Here is a 5,340-nt window from a genome sequence, read left to right as displayed (position 1 = left end):
ATCTCAGCATTTAGTTAATGTGATGACTAGCGAAACTGGAGCCACATTGGCCAGCAAGTGGATGGCCTTGAATTGAATACATTAAGCACAACTAGTTTGAAACATTAGTTAGGTGATCATGAAATCTTTAACGAGACTCTCGAGCGCTCTCGTTTCTTCTATTTTCTTATAAGGCTTGAAATTTCTCAAATTAAACAAACAAAACCAAAAGAATAAAGAACAGAACCAGAGATATGTTGGTCTTTGAGCTTCTATCCAAAATTGTTGTCCTCTTTTCTTGCTTTAGATGTTTCAAATTTCTCACTTTCTTTAACAATTATATGCACAATGCTAGATGTATATATATGTTACTTTTGAATCCAAATTAATTCAATATGACTTTATATTTTGCAAATCAGATCATGCCAGGCGAGTTAAAAAATATCAAATAGCAACTGAAGTGCTCATTGTTTATATATTTGAGCCAAAAAAAGTATACACTTAACGAGAAAAAAAAAACTCAAGATGTCGATTCTTTGTCTTTTTTTTTTTTTTTGGAAACGATGAGCGATTATATTAACTTTGTGTATGAACTATACACTTGAGGAGCAAAGGCACAAGATGTCCATTCTTTGTCAATGCCTAGTATTGGAACAATGCCTCAGCCTCCATGATGATGATAGTGTGGACAGTGGACCATAAGCAGCATTAAATAAGGCTTCATGCCATGCAGATAATGGGGTCTTCGGGTAGATTATGGCTGGAAGGAAGCATGCATGGCGCCTTTTTGTGGGACATATTCAATAATTTCAATTTGAGGAACGCCCTCCATTATTGGCCATTTGAGGGGAGCAAAATCTGGTAGGCATCAGCCTAGGAGTTCTCCAAAAAGGTTTCATTAGCCAACCATAACTGACGAACCAACTAATTTCACTTGACAACCCCGTATATGCAAGTCAGTAACACAACCAAACACCCACCCCCCAAAAAAAAATTAAAAAAAAAAGAGGAACAAGTAGAACAGGCAATCAAAGATCAAGAAATAGTTGGTACGAAACCAATGGTCAAAATCATCTCAGTATCACAGGAATCAGATGGAGATAACTGATAAGTTTATTACAGCTGAATATTCTGAAGCCTTGGTAATTTATACAACTCTTGTAATTTTACACATAGTCCTTAGTATGGTTCTCTTTATAGGTAGATCCCTAAAAAGGGTACAAACAAGGGAGGAAGGAATGCCCAAGGGCTGAAGGGTATACCACTACCTAGCGTTTGTACTCAAAATGATAGAGACTCTAAAATGTATTGCAATTTTAGACAATAAGGAAAATTGGTGAGGTTGCAAAAACATCAGAAGTAAATAGCACCAACTGGCAAGGATGTTGTTCTGTGAAGTGAGTTTGGAAGTAATGAATTTTTGCAAAATTTCTTAACAGCAACTATGTCCTTGACATTAGGAGTCTCCTTGGTCGCCTCGCATTTCCGGTCCCTTTGGGATACTGAATTGGGGCTGCTTTGCTGAAGATTTTGGTTCAAATCCAAGTTAACATGATCAGCAGAAGGCTTGAGAAGAATACTGGGGGATCTTGTTCCAATTTCACTGGTGCATTTGCTATTAGCTGAACTTGAATGAGATTTGCATGATCTATTTGTGAGTCCCAACTGTTGGTCTCTAAGATCCCTCAAGTTGATCTGATATTTTGCTCTAAGCCATCTCAATTCCTGCTGAATTTCATGTTCATAGTTATTTGAGAGCTCATAGGGGAACGAAGGAATTTGAGTCTAAAGTTTGAGAACCTGATAAAGATCTTATGAAATTTGTTGCACTGGAGAACTTACTCCAGTAACACTTTCTCTTTCTCATGGTCCTCTGAAGTTTCTTGATCCAACTTTTCTTCTTCGTCATCATCATCTTCTTCCAGGGAACAGCTTCCCACAGAACCTAATGAACTGCATTCATGGCTCTCATGCTGATCCCAAATCTCTACGGGATGGAAGCCATTTCTTTGGCTTGGCGAACCAGGATTATTTGCTTCATCCAATTCATTACGTAAAGAACTACCAACTTGATACGTGATCTCTTCAAACCGACCATGTGTAGCAGCACATCCATTCCCCAAGCATTGCAAGAATTGAATGTTCTGGGCACCAGGATTATGTGATAGAAAGTTGATGAGAGAACCTGTAGATGTGTGGTTGGAAGCACAATTTTGACAAAAGCTTGGATTTGCCAATCGGGGAGTTTCGATTATTCCTGGCCCTCGTTTCCATTCTGGCACCAAAGAAGCAATCTCTCCATCAATCATATCTGCTATTTTAGTGACATCTTGATCGGTCATATCCAGTTCTGCAACCATTTCGGTTGCAACACTTAGTGCTGTGTCCAATTCGATATCAAACGGGAAATAGATATTTCTGATGCGACCTGAAATGACACTAACTTACATCAGCTGCAATCTAAAGGCAAAACAACCTTATATGAAACTGACATTTAAGAGTGGAAGCATTTAATTGCTGACCTTCCTTGTCTGAAATCCGAAGCCTTAAAAAGATGCTACCATCTTCTCTTCTTTTCCCTTTAATGGTTACATCCACATGTGGAGATTCTTCATCATGATCTTCCTCATTATACTCAAAAAGATCGATTCCACTTTGCTCGAATTCATTTGGATGACAATCCCATCCATTTTGGTCTTCAAAAGCATAACCATTGGAATATCCCTTGAAGGAGTTGTCACTGAACGATTTTCCTTCATACTCTATATCAGGGTAAGGCTGCCTTAATAGAGCATTCATGTAATTCATTTCTCTCGGGCACTCAACAGCTCTTAATTCTGGTTCAGAACCATCAATCCTAAGAAAAGGATCATCTAAGAGCTCCCTTGCTGAGAGCCTGAGAGAAACCGTGGCCAAGCATTTCTCAACAAATTGTCGTACCTCAGGATCCTTTACTTTATATAATGCATTAGGCTTCTTCCCCTAAACCAGAAATTGTATGTTACAGGAGAAAAAGCCAAAAAAAAAAGAGGGCATTGAGGAACTCAAATGAAAGAATTCTTACAGAGATAACTTTCTTGTAGATCTGAGCAGGATGAGTGCACTCACTATAGGGATATTCAAAAGTGACCATTTCTAAAATGCACATCCCAAATGCATAGATGTCAACCAGTTCATTGTATTCCTCTGCATAAACTTCTGGAGCCATGAATTCAGGTGTTCCTGGTGAAAAGATCACCACTTCAATATCTCATGAGCATTATTAAAGCAACATATCATTGCTAATGACCAGCAAAGTAGGATTAAAAGGTCTACGGAACAAATTAAGCGCGTAGCAAAATTTTGAGCTTGTAACAATTGCAGAGTTGAATTTTGGGAAGAAAGCAACTTGCATACACGAAGAGAGTTCAATTAGAGGGCAAAATACCAACACAGTGTGCGGCATGAGATTTTCGCAGGATAGCAGCAAGACCAAGATCCCCAATTTTCACTTCGCCTTGGTTGCCATTAACAAAGATGTTGTCACATTTGAGGTCTCTGTGGATCACAGGAGGGTCAAGACTATGAAGATAGAGAAGACCTTTTAAGATCTGTCTGCACCAGTGCTTTACTGCTCTAATATTTACTCTCCTGTGCTTCAACCTATACCTGGCAAATCAAAACCAAAAAATAAATAAATAAAGTTATATATAAAAAGCAAGATTAAAATCATAACCTGTTGCTTACGGCAAACAAAGAATAGATCAGAGATTGAGAAGAAACAAAACGTCACTCACTGTCTAAGAGTCCCAGAAGTGAACATCTCAGTGACAAAATTGATGTTCCTGTTGGCAGTATCTACCCAAGATGTATAAAATTTCATAATGTTTTGGTGCTTCAATGTTTTGAGTAGATGAATTTCACAATAAAGCCTCTCAAGATCTTCAGGACTTTGCAGGAAATCATAGAGTTTGACCTGGTTCCAAGCAACTTCAATTCCTTCATATTCATCAAATGCTCTGTAACTGAATCAATCAACAAACCAAATCATATCAGAAAAGCAAATATATCAAAAATCCTTTTCAAAAACACCCCAAATCCCAGAAAGCTTCCGTCTTTATTAAAATGAAAAAGAAGGGAAAAAAAGAGAGTAAAGAATACCTATGTTATATCCACCTACAAACCTAACAAGCTTTTGAGAGATCTAAATCCTAAAGGGGACAATTGGCAAATCTGAAAAATATCCACTTTCCTTGTACTATAAAACTTGAATCAAATTTATTGCCTAAAATGGAAGTGCAAAACCATTCCAAAAGGAGTGTGCAACAAAAATCAAATACAAAAAAAAAAAAAAGTGGGAAAGAATAAGTTGCCAATTCATACACTGTCTTTGAAGCTCCTTTGCCAAGAATCTCGTTATACTGCAACCCAAGAAAAAAAAACCACAAAATCACACCTCTAATCAGAAACAGAAGAAAGCAAGAGGGAAAGAGGGATCTTTTTAAATACATACTCTGCCATATCTTCCAGTTGGATCAACTTCAACAAATTCAGAGTAATCTGGTTCAAGATGTGTTAGACCATTCATTCTGCACCTCTCTGCTTTATCAGCAGTAGTAACTGATTTAAGCTAATAGATTTTTGCACCTCCTTTTCTTTTCTTGACACCACCAGTACTAGTACTATTATCTGTACTCTCTCTTGGGCTCTGACAACAATGAAGAGATCATTGGAAAGATGATGATGATTGTGATGATCTACGCATCCACCAAGAAGCATGTGCCCATCTTTGGAACCTTTATAAGAGAGAGAAGACCACCAAAAAATGTCCAATTTTACCAGTACTAATGTACTTGTACTTAAAAGTTAAAATGTATGACAGACAAAATGCAAGAGAAGATGTTAGTTTATCATAAAAGACGATAGTTTAGGACAAGATTTTACAACTCAGCCGCATTTTTTTTTTCGAAGGGTTGCCACCCCACCATAAACGTGACAGAAGCCAACAAGAAAGTGAGAAGTATGGAGAGAAAGAGAGTCACTTTGTTAATCCTGTCTTTGCTTTTTGGCCGATGGAAATAAAGCACCAAAACAGCATAAAACAGCCTGCGGAAAATTTGTTGATAAATGAATCTTTCATCTTGTTATCTTGCTATTTTATTATTATTCAATAAAACCTACAGTAATTTGTAAGCATATAAAAAAAATAGCATACAAAGATGAATTTTCATTGATTAATCAAATATGAAATACATCCGATTCTCATATTGAAACTGATATTAACAACAATTCTCACTAATCTCCTATCATCCTCTGCTATAGTTTTGATGCCACAATTTTTTTACTGTTGCAAACAAAATACATGTCTAATGCTAATATGTG

The 5,340-nt window shown here is 37.1% G+C and overlaps 1 pseudogene across 1 annotated transcript; it reads right to left on the bottom strand.

Annotated features, from left to right (window-relative positions):
• Positions 1–1,074: 1,074 nt before the first annotated feature.
• Positions 1,075–5,066, bottom strand: LOC113732673 (probable serine/threonine-protein kinase WNK9; annotated as a pseudogene). Its single transcript, XR_011840883.1, has 7 exons — positions 4,472–5,066; positions 4,342–4,379; positions 3,756–3,983; positions 3,407–3,627; positions 3,044–3,201; positions 2,502–2,961; positions 1,075–2,407 (listed from the first exon to the last, which is right to left on the bottom strand). The product of XR_011840883.1 is annotated as a probable serine/threonine-protein kinase WNK9 (transcript).
• Between the last annotated feature and the right edge of the window lie 274 nt (positions 5,067–5,340).

The sequence above is a fragment of the Coffea arabica genome, chromosome 2e (assembly GCF_036785885.1).
Source record: "Coffea arabica cultivar ET-39 chromosome 2e, Coffea Arabica ET-39 HiFi, whole genome shotgun sequence".
Classification (NCBI taxonomy): Eukaryota; Viridiplantae; Streptophyta; class Magnoliopsida; order Gentianales; family Rubiaceae; genus Coffea; species Coffea arabica.
The sequence above is the reverse complement of the archived record's forward strand: the minus strand, read 5'-3'. Positions and strand labels throughout refer to the sequence as shown.